We start from the raw sequence: 19,573 nt of genomic DNA, 5'->3' as shown, positions 1-19,573 counted from the left end.
AAGACACTGCAATTGCCTCTGCACAGCAATCAATGCTGCGAGACAAACTCACTTCACTTGCGCTACCTACCTCATTATTCGAAAGATTGCTCACAAAACCAGGTTTAATCGCCGTAAACTTACTTCGATTATGAGTTTTTGCCGAAATTTTCGCCGAGTTTACGGCCTTCTGCCATAATCAGTTGAAAATATAATTATTAGTGCGCATTTAAACGTGCTCAGTAGCGTCACAGGAAGACCAAGTGATTTCCATCAGCCAGGCGATTGACATCAGACTCGCAAATTCTTTCGGCAATATTACCACTTTTTGGTTACTAGTCCAACGCTCTAACCACTAGGCTACCCTGCCACCCCATGTTGGTTAACAGTATAGAGTAACTGTCAGTATGCCTTCCAAATGTCAACAGAACTTTTATGTGCACTACCTCAGGCCATAAGAAAGTAGGCCTAAAGCAAACATGAAAACATAATATTCAATTGCGCTTACTTAAAAGCCTACAATCAATTAGTAAGAAAGGAGTAACCCGACATAGTGGCTCAAAGGCCTAACAGTTATGGCCCTGTAGCATAAACTAGGTTCATTATCTCTATACTGATGTTAAAAATAGAAAACAACCCTCTATAAAGAATACAAAAACAACTGTGCATTCACACATTTTACCACAATAAGTAGAGAACTAAGCTTCCGGTTGTTTCAGCACTTTAAGCATTCAGTACTATTAAAGAGTCAACACTCAAGACGAAATTGCTTGGAAGCATAATGAGATTGTGTCCTACTTTATTGGGTTTCCTTCCATCTCCCCATAAGGCTTAATTTTCCTAAATAGCTTTATATTTGGCATAGTTTCGCAGTGGCATGTTAAGTTTGTGCATTGAGCTTTTATGGTGCTATGTATCACTTTATGATGTTCATTTATGATAGTCTCAGGTGCTTAACTGTCTGTGTTGGTAAACCCCACTGTTGGCAGCTGTATTTGGCAGGAACACACACGCAATTATACATTGTCCAGTAACTCAATGGTCGTGTTTACAAGTAATAATACGTTTAAATGTGCCCTTGTCTATTCACAAATGACTCAATAATGGTATCCTCCACTCAATGAAGCTCACTATTCTAAATCTAGTCACTACAGCTCCATAATCACCATACCACATAGGGCATACACTGGTTGAATCAACGTAGTTTCCACTTCATTTCAATTCAATTACGTTGAAACAAACATGGAATAGATGTTGAATTGACATCTGTGCCCAGTGGTAAGGCTGCAAGTGTGGCGGAGGGGGCCTGAGTTAGTAACATGATGCAGCAACAGGATGCACGCCTCTATGTCTCTCTCAATCTCTCCTTCTCCTGCAATTGGCACCCTATTCTCTATTTACTGCACAACATTTGACCAGGGCCCATAGGCCTCTGTTGCAAAGTAGTGTACTATAGAGAATATGATTCCATTTGGGACGTAGCCTTATGTGCTGTGTTGTTGTACATAGAGACCTATACAATTAAACTGTCTCGGTCTCATTTGTGTCTCTGAAATGTGTGATGGTACAAGATCTCAGATGTGGTGACATTTCCATAAGTGGTATGACATTCACAAGATTGTTTGTGGAAAATGTTCTTTTGCAGGCAGTTTTCATGTATTGTCTAACGCAGTCAAGATGGCAGCAGTATATTACAGCTATAGGCTATATACACTCTTACACATATTTATTTGGACAGTGAAGCTAAAACTTTTAATTTGGCTCTATACTCAAGCGTTTTTAAAATTTGAGATCATATGTTTCACATGAGGGGACAGTACAGCATATCACCATTTATTTGAGGGTATTTTCATACACATCTGTTTTACTATTTATAAATGAATGTGCTTTATGTTCTAATCCCCCTAATATGAAGGTGTCATGAGTATTAGGACAAATTCACTAATAGTTTATTCAGTTTGGTCAAAAGTTTAGTATTTGTTCCCATATTCATAGCACAGAATGACTACATCAAGCTTGTGACTCTACAAACATCTTGGTGTTTCGGAAACACAACCAAAACAAACTGCAAATGCATCCAAGACGTAGAATAGAAATGAATGGTAAATAATGTATTGAGTAATTTTGGAGTCACTTTTATTTTAAATAAGAATAGAATATGTTTCCTTACAATTCTACATCAATCTGGATGCGACCATGATTATGGATAATCATGAATGAATCGTGAATAATGACGAGTTAGAAAATTACAGATGCACAAAGATCATGCCCCCTAAAACATGCTCCCCTATTACCAATAACAGGGGAGGTTAGCATTTTTGGGGGGTATGATCTTTGTCCCTCTGTAATTTTCTCACTCATCATTATTCACGATTCATTCATGATTATCCATAATCATGGTCGCATCCAGATTGATGTAGAATTGTAAGGAAACATCTTCTATTCTTATTTACAATAAAAGTGACTTTAAAATGACACAATCAATTATTCATCTTTCAGTTCCTATTGGGAAAACATATTCCGAAACAAATTGCAAATGCATCCAACAAGTTTGCAGAGCCACAAGCTTGATGTCATTGCGTGCTAGGAATACGGGACCAAATACTACACTTTTGACTACTGTATTACACTATAAGTGAATTTGTCTAAATAAAATATTCAAATCGGGGACTAGGTACATAGAGTGCATTCATTTCTAAAAGGGTAGACAGATGTAAGAAAATACCCTCAAATAAAAGGTTACATTCTTTACCTGTCACCTTATATGAAACATTTGATCTCAAATAAAAAATGCTGGAGTAGAGAGCCAAATTAAAAGTTTTAGCTTCGCTGTCCAAATAAATACTTTAGGGGAGCGTATAGCCACACAGAAGCTAGCAACCAGGGTTTTCAAACACTGGTACAGATGTAGGCTCTTAGTTTGAGCCAGACTACTACAGCAGGAAAATAATTCTGCAGCAACAAGAAATGTGAATTATTATGTGGATTATAAATAGGCTAGTGTACATTTGTTTTGTAAGGGCTGATACCTTTTTTCCTTAGGGCAAATCCAATGACATTTTAAAGTGGAAATCACAACCTTTTTAAACCTTGAATAAACTACAAGTTTGCATTTTCAGCAACAAAAGAGTGATCAAATTAAGATCCTACATCTGTACAGTAATGACATCCAGTTTTGGTCAGCGCACTAACTGCAGAAACCATTTCCATCTGGGGTGCATGGCAAGCAGTGCCGGCTCAAGATAACGATTCATCTTTTCAAAAGCAAGCCCCGTTGAAAAATGTACCACTCTGCACTAGTTCAAGGTGTACCAGTATACTTAATATGAATGTGCGTCACTATCAAAGTCTACACATCATTGATATTCGAACATTTGTGTGTAAAAGAAAGAGTGCTATTGGTGATTGATTTGGAAACAATTCATCATCTGAATCTTTACATTTTCTAGATTGAAAACATTCACAGTCACACAATTTCAAGCAATCTTAAAACGGTGTATTAGCCTACAGCTTTATAAGGGTGCAAACTAAGAATTGTACAGGCTTATACCGATCAGTAGAGGCCAGCGGTGTTGCTAGCAGTTGACAATTGCCTCGTTTCCACAGCCTTACCAAGCAGTTTTAGGGCGCACTTAGTCTGGTAAGGCCGTCTGTTACACATAAATATTTTCCTGACAAAATGTAATATGACTTTGACATGAGTAATTTAAGCACTATACAGGTAGAGGCCGCGTATGTAGTTGGTTGCATTTTTTTCCCATTTTTGCTGCTAGGTGGAGCCCGAGTATATGTTGTGAGCGTTAATCCAGATCCGAGTTTTGCCTCTCGCCGTTCTCGCATTCTACCTTGAGTCGAGTCAAGACCGCATTTCTCTCAGGCAGTGCTCCGAATTTGGTTTGTCATGCGCCGAGAGCTCAGTTTTGGAAACAATTTCTCGAGTTCTTTGCCGTGGACCTTTTCCTAACAAGAGGCTAAATACATTATTTTGGATACTCTTTTTTTTGTTTTGTTGGTATAACATGTTACGCCTTTGAGCTTTTTCTTTAGGACATGATGTAGCCTAGCTACTGCACAAAAGAGGACGTGTGTCAATGTTGAGGGATTGACATCTAGATAGAACGGGCTCCTTGTGTAGGCTTTCTCCCGCAATATCATCAGTAGCCTATAGGCTACACGGATCATACTACAGACATTTCCAGCTCTTCTATTAACTTACCGGACTCGTGAAAGAATGGGCTGTAGCCTTAACGGAGTTATTCGAAATAATTGTTGGGAATCGCGTTCTTTTCCCTCGATCATCTGAGTAGATTGAAATCTGCATGGTTCTCAGTGCGCAAGTACGATAGCCTATCCATTGGGGAAAGACAATATTGTGTGAGCAATTTTATCACTTACACTTTCAATGGGATGACTACTTGAAGGGTATAATCGTTTCACCAGTATCATCTTCTAAAACACGGTAAGAATACTCTTCTAAAATGTAGACTATGATGTTCGCTTCATCTGCGTCTATATTTTGATGCGCATATGCACTTCAATTAGGCTACCTGCAGTTTCTCCTATATCCAATATTTGCGACAACGCTGAGTGTTCAATGCAATGTGTAGGATAGTGATGTTATATGTTAGGCTGCCCCCCCCCCCAAAAAAAAAATGATGCTGGACTTAGATTTTTAAATAAACTTATCGGCATAATTTATTGGCTATGCAGTTTGCAATGAATTGCTTTGTCAAGATATCGATACTTTCTGGTGTCAGTTGCGGTGATTAACGAGCGTCACTTAATTAAAGACAATAGGCATTTTTCAATGAGCGCGTCCGTCCTGCTCGAGCCAAACACGAGAACCGATGCGTACATTTTCAAATAGTTTGGTGCATCATGGTTTATTGTGAAGGGAATGGTTGGAACTATGCTCGTGCAAGGTGCGTTTCTTCATTCACTACCTTTCTTTCAGAGCATCTTGAAAGGATGTGCACCGATTTTAACATTGCTTTTGCGCAATGTGAAGTTGGATGATGAATGTATTGCAATGAATTAAGTTTGTGTTGGATACTGCAAAACCGTTCAGGTAGTCCCGTACATGCCATGTCTGCTTGAAACGGGTTGTATACAATAAGATGTTCAAGGGAAAATGGATGTAGTTTATATGCAAATTTCCCGCTTTTGGAATTCTGACAATTTTTAGTGCCACCATGCAAGTTAAAGGGGAAAAACTGACGCAGTAACAGAGCAGTGGGGCACCTCTGCATCTCACCAGAAATGAACTGTAGGCTTATGAGCAACCAGAATTGGTTACATTTATGTTGATCATCTCATTCCAAAGAATGCATGTTGTGCTGATTTGATTTATTTCTCAAACATGAGCACAGGTTATATGTTGTGTTGCAAAATGTTCTAGAAATGTATTTCAACTCATGTAGTGATGGATTTTACATTGTGATTCCTGAGGTAGGCCTATCAACAACCGCTCTGAACACTTCTGCCTACCTCTACCTTACTACCATGAAGCTTACAGGCTTCTATAGGCTCTGGTTGGACAAACACTGTAGATAAGCTTTGATTCGTGCATATTAAATCTAAACGGGCAGCGGTAGCTAGGCTAACATTTTGATCAGAACTTTTCTTAACCCTCCACAGCAGTGATCTTAGTTGTCCTTTTGGTCTCGTTTCAATATATTTTGTCATTTTGTCGGTAACATTCATTTATTTTGAATCCGTCCCATCAGATACCTTAGATTGTTTGTGCGTTATTTCCCAGACATTCTACCCAGGGCTAGGTCTACTGGCGCGCACTCTATTTGTCGCTGATTCTTGTCTCATCATCTGTGAAGTGCTCTCAAGGCGGTGACACGTGATTACAGCAATATCGTCAATGTGGTGGGTGTACGGTAAACATGCCCACAACAAAACTAACACAGCCATCTACCTCAGACGGTGAAGACCTTGACATTCTCCTCCCAAGAGGAATAACGAGAGGACAGTTGAAGCTTTCTGTCTTAATTGGATGTCAACCTGTAGTTTACTTTCAATGTATCTTGTCTTTGCTTATCCAATGCCATGTCGTTCTTCATAATATTTGCTCCACAGCTGTGGACAAAGTGTCCCAACGGTGGTATGTCTGACGGATTTTACTTTTGACTATATTGAGAGATGCTGACCTTGATTTACCTCTTGTTGTGGCGCCGCCCCATTGCAGTGCATTCTGGATGTCTGGCCTAATTCATTTTAGCCAACCGCTTATGCAGTAAAGTCAACATGTCTGGAAAATTGATAATCCTGTCAGTAGCATCAGTTGCTCTGTCTGTAAACGGCCTTTTATTGCCAAAAAAAAAGGAACTTAGGGAGTCACACAGCACCCCAGAGCTGGTAGTTTGATTCTTTATTCTTGGAAGGTCAGTTAAGAACAAATTCTTATATTACAATAACGGGCTATCCCGGCCAAGCGACACTGGGCCAATTGTGCGCTGTCCTATGAGACTCCCAATCACGGCTGGTTGTGATACAGCCTGGGATCGAACCAGGGTCTAGTGAGACTTCTAGCATGGAGATGCAGTGCCTTAGACCACTGCGCCACTCGGGCGCCCTTACCTGTGTGAAAACAGTGGTTCCCTATGGTCATTACTAATTTAGGTGTACTAAGGCTTAGTAGATGGTTTTTCACTAAAACTATTTGTTCTGGGCTGGAATTCAATCAAACTGGTACATATAAATGAAGGAAAGGAAGCGTTTTTGGGCAGTTAGCTCAAACACATTGATTTGATCAATCTAGGCCTAAAATTATCCAATTTGGAAGTAATTATTGATTTGGGTTTAATAACCAGTTATTTGAATCATGGATGGTTGTCCAATGTTTAATTCTAGCCAGGTGGTCCCACACATGTGTACAAGCCAGGGAGAGAGCTACCTACTGAGAGCCTAATGTTTTAGTGAACAGCTGTTGTATACAGGATATGCAGCTGACAAGGTCCCGCAATGATGTTGATCGAACAACAAAGGTTTAACAAAGCCTTCATAAAACCTTCGAAGCCTATATGCTTTGTAATCAAAGTCATACAATTAAGGTGTAATGACATAACCAGTACTTATGCTAAATACCCTTTTACTGTTTAGTGTGACATTTACTTATAAATGGTTTGTGAAGCATTATAAAGGGTTATAGTATCTTTTTATGAATGGTTTACCCCTCAGGATGGCTGTTTTCCCCCGTCTTTATTGTCTGTCGTTTTGTGGTCTTGACAAAGCTGGTTTTACTGAGACGTTTCTCTAACAACTACGCAATAACTGGTTATCTCTCTTAACCCGAATGGTGTGTGTGTGTGTGTGTGTATAGGTTGGAACGGCTCTTGCCAGCTCAACTTGGAGGTATTTTATTCTGCATTGTCTCTCTGGACAGAGCCTCTGTTTTTATATCACTCTCATGATGTAAGCCCTCCCCTCCTATTCGCTGCCTCACATTCCCGCTAATGGCGTCAATTTATAATGATATGGGTTAATTTGGTGAATTTAGGTTTCACCAAAACCAATCCTGACTACTTCCATATGGGCTGCCATTGCGTTCCGTCCTCCGAAGCAATCTCATTTTGTGTGCTGTTTTTGCCGTTTTCCTTTCTTTCCTTTTTTCCAAATGCACTGTCTTAGTTCTCAGTGAGTGTATTTGCGTTTTCCTGAAGTCTATTTGATTAATGTGATTTGTTCTTTCATTTTGAACGTTAATACGCAGCAGGTGGAATCACATTTGCCGTTACAGTATGACTCGAGACATGAGCTCTTCAATTCTCTTCATCGATTTAACTGTATAGGATATGACTTAATAGCTCCTCTGTTGTAAATTTAAGGCTTTGGCTGGAGTTGAAAAAGTACTGGCCTTGTATCGATTTGAATAGCCTACAAAGGCTAGAGGCTACTAGGCTATTTAGGGTATTTAGATGTCTGTAAATTGCGGCGCTCACACTCTCTTTCACGGTCTCACTCTAATCTTCCTCTTGCGACAGACTAGGCCTTAATTATTTTCAGAGCTCAAATGAGTTGATAGCTTTAGGATGAGAGGTTGTGATTTATCTGAATATGAGTCGTCTTTGAACAAAATCAATGGGCACTTCCTGTACATCACATTCAGCCCTAAGACAACGTTGACGCTTGAGGTACAGTAAGGGAAGCTATTAAGAGGGAGTGTGGAATGTTGAAGTGGTTTGATCACTAACTTGTGGAATATCAACTCAATCTATTTTCCTTTGCCTGTTTGGGTGCGGGACATGGCTCATGTAACAGTATATGCGTCTTATTGCTCAGGTACATGTACAAACTGGTTTCGGGGGTGAAATTCATATTCATCTCGGCGCCTGCATGTACAATCATCTGTTCTTCAATCAAAAGCCATTTGTTCATTGTGGCTTCTGCACCGACTGCCTTCTGTCTCCATGTACATTGTGTTTAATGAGGGAAATTAGTTTCTTTATAGAAGCCAGAAAAACAATTACAGGAAGAGAGGCGAAGCCAGCAGCACCTGGTAATTGTCTTTTTTGCCCCCCTCCCTTTCAATGCTTCCCTGACCAACCAAAATAACACTTAGGTCACACCAAATGTGGCTTGGAATTTTCAGCCAATTTGGTCATTGCCAAAATTGGTGTTGGAATGGATTTTTGGGTTGCTGGATGGCATGAGGGGGTGAATGTATGATTGACGACTTGGGCTTGTCAAAATTGACCTTGGATCCCTACAGATTGCCGTATGCAGCTGGCGGTTGCATTGTTAGACATTTGTGATTCTACCTAGAATAAAGGCTTTAGAAATGCTAGCGTAGCATCAATCATATTGCCTGACAACTGAATGAGTTCTTCTGCTGCTCTATCGTTTGTTACATACTTTAGTCTGAGACTGCCATCGTTGAAGTTGTTTGTGGTAATGTCAAAATGAGGGGTGTTGTACAAAACAAAGTCATCAGCAATGAGATCATCTCGAACCAATCAGAGTATCGAAACTAATGGCACATTTTTGAAACGCCGTTTGACCTACGTGTTTCCTGGCTCTGGCCCAACCCACTGGTTTCTGGGACCAATCAGAACGGTTAGAATGTTTGTGTTCTAGAAATCGTCGGAGGTATTCAGATCTAGACTCGTGGTGGAGAAGAAACTAACGTCCGTGGCGTTTGAATGAAGCAAGGAGTTTGGGTAGCCAGGCAATCAATCATGTCCTTTTATGGGTACAAATAACCAGGCTTGGCTAAATCCTTGCATACAACCAGGTAGAATGACTGATGCCAAGGAAACAACAGTCGGGCTACCTGCCCTGACTCTCTTACACACACACACACACACACACTCATGTAGGCCAAAAAGGCCCCTGCTGCCAGTGTGAGGGCCTTGGCTCTCTGGGGTCTCCAGGACAGGAGTGATCATGCTGTTAAGGTGAGACAAGCTGGTCTGCCAGGACTCGTCTGTGGCAGGAATGTGACAGAAGAAGAAACGAGTGGCAGAAAAGAAAAGAACCATGGCCGTGGAAAGTAAAGGTCCTTTTGAGGCACGTCTCGCTCAACACTTTCAGTGTCCTGGGCTACAAAGAGCTCGGACAGAAAGGTTGGGGTGAAAAGCTTTCACAAACTGTCAACAAAAGGAAAGTCCGGTAGAAAATGAGGCTGTATTGAGGTGTCCAGAGCATTGTGGTGGATCCTTCCTCGATTGACATGTTTGAAAGATAGGGTCGTGCAATTGGATGCTTGATGCTGCAGCTCGGGAAAAAGGGATGACCTCGAAGTGTTTGAGTGTTTTAAAAGAAAAGGCCTAGAGGAAACACCATGGACACGATACAGAACATAAGAGCCATTAAGGCCAAGGTTTGCTTTCAGGAAGTGACAAAAGACATATTTGAGTCCCGTAGCCGTGGCTTTATATATCGAAGGCGGGCGATTGCAGGGTCAGAGTAGTGAGATGACAGGGGTTATTGTGGTACAAGTTAAGTGCTTCTGCATCAGCGTTTGGCTCCGCACAAAAGATGGAACTGGAAAGGTTTTGAGCTCTTAAGGGTTTTTGAGTGGTTTAAAACACAAGCACACACAGACAGACAGACACATTTGGTGCCCTATGAGTCACGTAGTGTTTTTATTTTTTAAATTTTCTATTGTCAGACCGAGGAGAATGATGCAGTGTGTGGCAATGTGAGTGTGATAGAAGACATACATTAATCCCACCATCCCTCTCATTCGCTAACCCATCCATTATCCTCAAATAACCCCATTCTTCTCCCTTATGACAGGGATTATCAAATTCATTCCAGCGCCTATCTCTTTGTTGAGTTTGCCCCCAAATGCGGTTGGGAAGAGGGTACGAGGGTAGGGTCTAGGGCTGGCACAATTTATCGTGTAACGATGGTTATGGTTGAAGATGTCATGAAAATGATATCCGTTTCTGCGGTAACATGGAATCTTAACCATGTGATGCAACTTTGTTGCTCCTTGCTGAAACAAGCAAGGTTTTCGGTTGCCTAAGCAACACCCTTCCTCCCTGCAGCAGCACACACAGAACTAGAATGACTGGAAATGTGCTTGGAACCTCTAACCCTGTCAAATTGACTGGTAAACTTATGGGTACACTCGCAGTGGCTGCCTGGTATAATGATGCAATAATTTCCATAGTAATGTAGAATGTTCATTCAAATTGTTAACTGATGTAGCTCATTCAATGGAATACATTTTTTTGTAGTTTCAGTTAAGGTCGACCAATTATGATTTTTCAACGCCGATACCCATACCGATTATTGGATGACCAAAAAGCAGGTACCGATCAATCAGCCAATTTTGTTTTTTGTTTTTTATTTATGTATTTATTATTATTATTATTATTTTATTTATTTTATTTATTTATTTATTTATTTATTTATTATTATTATTATTATTTTAAATATTTAAAAAAAATGTGATTTATTTCTAATAATGACAATTACAACAATACTGAATTAACACTTATTTTAACTTAATATAATACATCGATAATATCAATTTAGCCTCAAATAAATAATGAAACATGTTCAATTTGGTTTAAATAATGCAAAAACAAAGTGTTGGAGAAGAAAGTAATATGTGCCAATATGCAATATGTGCCATGTAAACATGTGTGCCATGTAAAATATGTGCCATGTAAAAAAGTTAACGTTTAAGTTCCTTGCTGAGAACATATGAAAGTTGGTTGTTCCTTTTAACATGAGACTTCAGTAATCCAAGGTAAGAGGTTTTAGGTTGTAGTTAATATAGTATTTATAGGACTATTTCTCTCTATACCATTTGTATTTCATATACCTTTGACTATTGGATGTTCTTATAGGCACTATAGTATTGCCAGTGTAACAGTATAGCTTCCGTCCCCCTCCTCGCCCCTACCTGGGCTCGAACCAGGAACACATCGACAACAGCCACACTCGAAGCATCGTTACCCATTTCTCCACAAAAGCTGCGGCCCTTGCAGCGCAAGGGGAATAACTACTCCAAATCTAAAAGCGAGTGATGTTTGAAACGATAGTGTTGCATATACCCTGACTCTGCGTGCAATGAACGCAAGAGAAATGACATAATTTCACCTGGTTAATATTGCCTGCTAAACTGGATTAGTAGTTATAACTAGTGATTATGATTGTTTTTTATAAGATAAGTTTAATGCGAGCTAGCAATTTACCTTGGCTTCTACTACATTCGCGTAACAGGCTGGCTACTCGTGGAGTGCAATGGTTAGAGCGTTGGACTAGTTACCTGTGCGGTTGCAAGATTTGATCCCCTGAGCTGACAAGGTGAAAATCTGTCGTTCTGCCCCTGAACAAGGCAGTTAACCCACCGTTCCTAGGCCGTCATTGAAAATAAGAATGTGTTCTTAACTGACTTGCCTAGATAAATAAAGGTATAAAAAAATCATTTAAAAAAGTTGGAAATCGGCGCCCAAAAATACAGATTTCCGAATGTTATGAAAACAACTTGAAATCGGCCCTAATTAATCAGCCATTCCGATTAATCGGTCAACCTCTAGTTTCAGTTGACTTGATCAACAAATCACAGCACGTATTGGTGTACACTTCCTGCTTTTACTCACTGCTTTGCTCCTATGGGTACACTTGCAATGGCCGACAGTCCACTATTATGCCATCATTGATTTGAATCTGGACGCTCATTCTATTCATTCTATTTCTATGGCAGCACATGTAGTCAGGAGGAGAGGAGAGCGTTTGCGTCTTAAAATAAGAACGATAATTAACGGTGACCGCGGTCATTTGGCTGGCCAATAACTGTCATCCAAAATTACACGACCATCACAGCCCTAGTAGGGGCCGATGATCGACCGCTTTTAGGCGGGATGGAGTTGTGGGGGATTTCATGCCCATAAGTTTGCAGTGTTTTAATAGGCTTGTCAATCAGACAATGCACTGGAAACTTATGGGTTGAGTCAAAGAGGCAGAGAGAAAAGTAGGGAATGTGACCATCATGGAACATAAGATCACTCTAAATCAACTTGGCCCCCGTTGATTAGATGACTCCTACAATGAAACCCGTTATGCTGTTGCGGTCCATCCAATAAAGACGGGAAACGATAGACATAAAAATAGCCCGTCGGCCATCTTTCCCGAGTTCTGGTGCCACGTCACATTAATTCAAGTCATTTATGCATTCCATTTGAATAAAAACCTACGAGGGTGGCATGTCAGCGAGGGCAGAGCTCGACCCGTGTGGCGTGCTCTTGGCCCCAGCATGACCAATTACGTATTTTTTGCCCCCCCCACCCAGTCAAATTTCTTTGCTCGTTGACTTTCCCCGAGCCTGCAGTTTTTCAATAATCTGCTACCTCCCTTCCTTCTTCAATTTGCCACTTAGTTAACTTGTCCCTGGTGGGGTCAAAACAGTTAGGCTGAGCAGTGTTACAATTTACAACTCTCAAACCTCACACCAGGTATCTCAGACGCTGAATGTGATGCATTGGCGTTGTGGTTTTGAGTGCCGCCGAGCTCACAAATGGACATGCGTCCTTAATCACATCAGATGTAAAGGAAATACAATTCAGAACATCCTCTATTTAATTGTTGTTCATAGGCCTACTTTAACTGACAATAGCAGTTGGATTTATAGAACAGGGATAAAAGCTTGACGTGATGAGTCTTGTTGTAGATTGAGTGCCACCTTTTACCTACAGTAGTGTCTTAGAATAGCCCTCTTTTTGATTAAATAGGGTGACCTTTATAGGGTTTCTATTGATGTACACTATATATATGTGGACACCCCCTCACATTAGTTGATTAGGCTATTTCAGCCACAACCATTGCTGACAGGTTTATAAAATTGAGCACAAAGCCATGCATTCTCCGTAGACAAACATTGGAAGTAGAATTGACTTCAAACGTGGCACTGTCATCAGATTCCACCTTTCCATCAAGTCAATTTGTAAAATTTCTGCCCTGCTAGAGCTGCCCCGGTCAACTGGAAGTGCTGTTATTGTGAAGTGGAAACATCTAGGAGCAACAATGGTTCAGGCGCAAAGTGATAAGCCACACAAGCTTACAGAACGAACCTGCCGGGTGCTGAAGCACGTAGTGCTTAAAATATTTAATAAATCTGTCCTTGGTTGCAACACTCACTATCGGGTTCCAAACTGCCTCTTAAGCAACGTCAGCACAAGAACTGTTTGTTGGGACCTTCATGAAATTGGTTTCCATGAACGAGCAGCCGCACACAAGCCTAAGTTCACCATGTGCAATGCCAAGCGTCAGCTGGAGGGGTGTAAAGCTCGCTGCCATTGGACTCTGGAGCAGTGGGAATGCCTTCTCTCGAGTGATGAATCACGCTTCACCATCTGGCAGTCGGACGGATGAATCTGTGTTTGGCGGATGCCAGGAGAACACTACCTGTACCAATGCATAGTGCCAACTGTAAAGTTTGGTGGGGAGGAATAAGGGTCTGGGGCTGTTTTTCATGTTTCGGGCTAGGCCCCTTTGTTCCAGCGAAGTGAGATCTTAACGCTACAGCATACAATGACTTTCTAGACAATTCTGTGCTTCCGACATCAACCTTACTAATGCTCTTGTGGCTGAATGGGAAGCAACGTCAGTGGAAAGCCTTCCCAGAAGAGTGGAGGCTGTTATAGAAGCAAAGGGGGGACCAACAACTTATCAATGCACATGATTTTGGAACGAGATGTTCGAAGAGCAGATGACCAAAAGTATGTGGACATGTAGTGTATCCTGGAATAAGTAAATTCATCTGGTGTCATTCGGAGTAATCAAATGTTAGTTACGAAGGTGTAAAACCAACTAGAAGGACTAGTTCATGGGCAACTTATTGTATGGTATTACTGAACAATGTGAACTGTTATATACGTAAAGCATGGGAGTTATGTGATATACACAATTATATTCAGTTACTATATGAAAGTAACTTGCCAGTTCCATTGGTTTATTAAAATCAGTCCACTTTGATTCACCTAGTCCTCCCACAACAGGAATTAATCAAATCAGAAGTTTTAAGTTTGGTAGTTATGTATCTGCGACCTGACCTGACGTGTGAGTGTGAAAAAGATTGATGTGAAATCATTTATATGCTGGCTATAATTCCTGAAATGTCGATTTAGCATTTGAAGGAATCCTAGCTTCTCTTATGATCCTCCTGGTGTTAAAAGGCACCCAGAAGCTATTAAACTGACATAGTCCGACGAAGCCCCAGTACATCAACCTCTTTACTACTCTGTAAAGTGTGATCCATTTGTCTATATGTATTTTACAATGTGACACGTTTTCTGAGGAGAAGATTGATATTGAAGCTTTGCTAGGTTTGGAGGTTTTTTCCTTAACTAGATGTGGTGGGGACGCAAACAAAACAGGGCTTTTTCTGCTAAATGGAGGGACTTGGGTTAATTTATGGCCTGTTTGGAAGGCAGGTTTGGGTCTGAATCCGTAATGAGCAAGTGCACCTGCAGTCGCATACAAATGAATGACGATGACACTTTGTATTTATGCCTCCCAAACCATGTAGACCTCCTGATCTGACCACTAATTGCTGATCAAAAAGGCTTTAGTTGCATGCATCATATCATAAATATCAATGTATAGTTCCTATACCGCACTGTACAATGGTGGACAATGCCAAATGTGTCACATGCCTAAGGAATACAGATGCCACCCATCAAGTTATCGCAAAGGTTTTCAAATGATAAATGTCTTAATTGTGTCCCAAATGGCACCCTACACCTTGGGTTTCCAACCACACCTGCACATTTGTTTTTATTTTGAAATACATGTTTCATCTGTAAAAAATGGCACCCTACTCCCAATATACTGATTTTGATAGGGTTCTGCACCATGGTGTAGCTGGAGGACAGCTGACTACTGTTCTCCTCGGTACATCGACCTCAATACAAAACCTAGGAGGCTCATGGTTCTCACCCCCTTCCACAGACTTCCACAGTAATTATGACAACTTCCAGAGGACGTCCTCAAACCAATCAGAGCTCTTGCAGCCTTAACTGACATGTTGTCCACCCAATCAAAAGATCAGAGAATTAATCTAGTACTGAAAGCATAAGCTACAGCTAGCTAGCACTGCAGTGCATATCATGTGGTGAGTAGTTGAATCAAAGGGAGAGAAAGATAATAGTTTTGAATAAAATCATTTCAGAGAGTGAGAACACCCGGAGCTAGCTAAGTTTAACCACTGTTCAACAGAGCTTAGAAAATCAGAATAATGTAGCTCTGACAGAGTGAGTGCCATATTTGGTTGTATTTTTGATTATTTAAAAGAAAATTACGTTCAGTTAGCTTGCGAATACAGCTAGATATTTTAGCCTACCCAAACACCCATCTCAAACAGAGGATGGTATATTAGCGATCTTGATATGGCTATCCATCGCTGGAACTCTTTCAAGTCAAGGTACGCTTTTGGTTTTATTAATGTATCGCCACTGGGGCCCCCTGGTGTAACTGCTTTCTGACTACACTGTGCTACGTGATTGTAGTGGATTTACTTACGCGTTAGTAAACTAGAACGAATAAACTATGACAGGACAACGATGTAGGCGGTCATGATATGAAGGTTTGGCTTGGAAAGGTTTTTTCGCATGGTCACAGACCAGGTAGCCATCCAATTTGCTGTCATAGAAATAAGGCCATGCTCATAAAAAAAATATCTGAAATGGCACTGACTGCCAATGATTCACAACCCTTGACTTTTTTCACATTTTGTTGCTACAGCCTGATTTTAAAGTGGATTCAATTCAGATGTTTTTGTCTGGCCTACACACAATACCCCATAATGTCAGTGAATTTAAATATTTTTGTATATATCTTTTCAAATTAATACATTTAAGGCCGAAATGTCTTGAGTCAAGTATTCAACCTCTTTGTTATGACAAGCCTAAATAAGTTCAGGAGTAAAACTTGTCACCCCCAAAGCCAATTCCTCCTTTGGCCGCCTCTCCTTCCAGATCTCTGCTGCCAATGACTGGAACGAACTACAAAAATCTCTGAAACTGAAAACACTTATCTCCCTCACTAGCTTTAAGCACCAGCTGTCAGAGCAGCTCACAGATCACTGCACCTGTACATAGCCCATCTATAAATAGCCCAAACAACTACCTCTTCTCCTACTGTATTTATTTATTTATTTATTTATTTATTTATTTTGCTCCATTGCACCCCAGTATTTCGACTGTGCACGCTCATCTACTGTCAAATCTACCATTCCAGTGTTTTAATTGCTATATTGTATTTACTTCGCCACCATGGCCTATTTATTGCCTTTACCTCCCTTATCTCACCTAATTTGCTCACATTGTGTATAGACTTATTTTTCTATTGTATTATTGACTGTATGTTTGTTTATTCCATGTGTAACTCTGTGTTGTGTCAAACTGCTTTACTTTATCTTGGCCAGGTCGCAGTTGTAAATGAGAACTTGTTCTCAACATGCCTACCTGGTTAAATAAAGGTGAAAAAAAATAATAATAAAAAAAATAATTTTAAAAAACGTGCTCAACAAGTCTCATAATAAATAGCATGGATTCACTCTATAATGGGGGGTTACCATGATTTTTGTTTTTAATGACTTACCTCATCTCTGTACCCCACACATACATACAGTGGGGCAAAAAAGTATTTACATACAGTGGGGCAAAAAAGTTCTCCCACTTAAAAAGATGAGAGGCCTGTCATTTTCATCAAAGGTACACATCAACTATGACAGACAAAATTAGAAAATAAAATGCAGAAAATTACATTAGTATTTTTATTAATTTATTATGGTGAATTATTATGAAAAGTTATTGTGAAAAATAAGTATTTGGTCAATAAGAAAAGTTTCTCAATACTTTGTTATATACCCTTTGTTGGCAATGACAGAGGTCAAACGTTTTCTGTTTTCTGGTCAAAAGTCTTCACAAGGTTTTCACACACCGTTGCTGGTATTTTGGCCCATTCCTCCATGCAGATCTCCCCTAGAGCAGTGATGTTTTGGGGCTGTTGCTGGGCAACACAGACTTTAATTTCCCTCCAAAGAGGGAGAGATCTGGATCTGGAGACTGGCTAGGACTCTCCAGCACCTTGAAATGCTTCTTACGAAGCCACTCCTTCGTTGCCCGGGCAGTGTGTTTGGAGTCATTGTCATGCTGAAAGACCCAGCCACGTTTCATCTTCAATGCCCTTGCTGATGGAAGGAGGTTTTCACTCAAAATTTCACAATACATGGCCCCATTTATTCTTTCCTTTACACGGATCAGTCGTCCTGGTCCCTTTGCAGAAAAACAGCCCCAAAGCATGATGTTTCCACCCCCATGCTTCACAGTAGGTATGGTGTTCTTTGGATGCAACTCAGCATTCTTTGTCCTCCAAACACGACGAGTTGAGTTTTTACAAAAAAGTTATATTTTGGTTTCATCTGACCATATCACATTCTCCCAATCTTCTTCTGGATCATCCAAATGCTCTCTAGCAAACTTCAGACGGGCCTGGACATGTACTGGCTTAAGCAGGGGGACACGTCTGGACTTACAGAAAACGTGAGGGGGGGAAACAACAATTTTAGAATAAGGCTGTAAAGTAACAGTGGAAAAAGTCAAGGGGTTTGAATACTTTCCGAATGCACTGTATGTCAGTGGTAGTAAGTCCTATTTGCATGTGGAAATGTTACCAAATGCATCTTTGAGTCAGGAGAACAGTACTATGTATGAATTGCCAGTGTCAGTCCATTTTTGAGGCGATAATCCACAATATAGTTTTTTGCAAGACTACAATGTCCTCAAAAGCCACATGCCATACGATCTGAGGTCTTCCAATTCAGCATAAAATGGCATATGACGGTGTTGAAAAACAAAGTCCTTTACACTTCTGTCTTTTTTCTTCGATATCTGAAAGGTAATGATGAATAGAAGCATTTCTGTCAAGCCCAATAGGCCGTAGTACTATTCCTGTTTTGAATTATGCATATACAGTGTAATATTGAGTGGAAGGTTCCTTTTTAATGAGTAGAATGCACATTTCCAATACATTCAACGGGGCTCAATCCATTCGCTTGATCAGAATCTGATCTCGAGTGCATCCTTTTTAGTTATCACTAAATAGTTATCACTAATCAATAGTGATAGGATTGGATATAAACTGAGCGGGACAGACTGCCTTGCAGCAGTCACTCACTCACAATGATGCATGCGATTGGCCCATGGGAGTAGTGATGTTGGCTATTCCAGTCCCAACCACTGTGTGCCTGCAATCATCCCTTGAACCAGGATCATAATCATTATGGCACACTGTAAGAATAAAAAATTAGCATTTATTATTGGACAGGGTCAGGTAGTCCCTCCCTGTTTCAGTCCATTTTCTAACATTTTGTGTCTAATGAAAATTACTCAGGTTGGTATATAAGGAAAGGTTCCTCTTTCAGTTTGTGGTGCTGCGGAGCCAACTGGCAAAATAATCTTGCCTGCCAGACCTTTCTCACCTTTCAATGTGGAGAAGCCTGGATTGATGCAGCGGCCTGCTGGAGCAAAACGTTTTTAATAAATTACCCGTTTTTGTCTTACCTTGAACTTTATTAACTGCCTAAAAGCCGACGTCGCCTGAAAAGCGCATAAGCAAGGTAGTTCTTCTCCCTCTGTCATTTGAAAAGGGTAGCTGTTGATATTGACAATGCAGACCCCCCTGCCCCCCCTGTCGTGCTCTTTTCATACGTATTTTGACACTCGTGCCCACGTGTGTGTGTGTGTGTGCGTGTGTGTGTGTGTGTCATTCATAAGAGTGCAGGCAGGGTTGCCAGGTCTCAAAAAAATGTCCACTCAAAACCTGCACAAAAAGCCTGAAAACTAGCCCAATTAGTTTTTCAGAGCAGGAGTTGCCCATGTATACAATAAACCCTTTTCCCCCAACGTTATCTAGCCAATAAAGAAGTAATATCAACATAATTTGTAACGACATTAGAAGCCACATTTGGTTGAAATCAAAATAATATTTCTTGTGAATTATGACATAATAAACATATTTGAAATGGTAATTTGCCCTTTTATTAAACTCGCCAAATCATTTTACATCAATCAATGTGGATTTTAACTCGTTTGACTGCTATGATTAAAGCAATAATGCAATAACGCAA

The 19,573-nt window shown here is 40.4% G+C and overlaps 2 protein-coding genes across 17 annotated transcripts in view; one reads left to right on the top strand and one right to left on the bottom strand.

Moving 5' to 3' along the window:
* LOC110500876 (multiple PDZ domain protein) overlaps window positions 1-188 on the bottom strand; it is a 78,961-nt gene extending 78,773 nt beyond the window's left edge. Inside the window, exon 1 of the mRNA XM_036958011.1 lies at window positions 124-188. The gene's annotated coding sequence lies outside the window, so the exon portion shown is untranslated. The remainder of the gene's footprint in view (window positions 1-123) is intronic.
* A 3,546-nt stretch (window positions 189-3,734) lies between these two features.
* LOC110500600 (adhesion G protein-coupled receptor L3) overlaps window positions 3,735-19,573 on the top strand; it is a 313,269-nt gene continuing 297,430 nt past the window's right edge. For 4 of the 16 annotated variants that reach the window (XM_021578039.2, XM_021578040.2, XM_021578038.2 and 1 more), the window contains exon 1: window positions 3,741-4,438. The gene's annotated coding sequence lies outside the window, so the exon portion shown is untranslated. Of the gene's footprint in view, window positions 4,439-19,573 lie in introns of all 16 variants that reach the window. The other 12 variants (XM_021578050.2, XM_021578049.2, XM_021578043.2 and 9 more) reach the window with 6 other exon arrangements.

This window comes from Oncorhynchus mykiss, chromosome 21 (assembly GCF_013265735.2).
Source record: "Oncorhynchus mykiss isolate Arlee chromosome 21, USDA_OmykA_1.1, whole genome shotgun sequence".
Taxonomy (NCBI): domain Eukaryota; kingdom Metazoa; phylum Chordata; class Actinopteri; order Salmoniformes; family Salmonidae; genus Oncorhynchus; species Oncorhynchus mykiss.
Note: the sequence above shows the minus strand (reverse complement) of the source record. Positions and strands in the feature narration are given on the sequence as shown.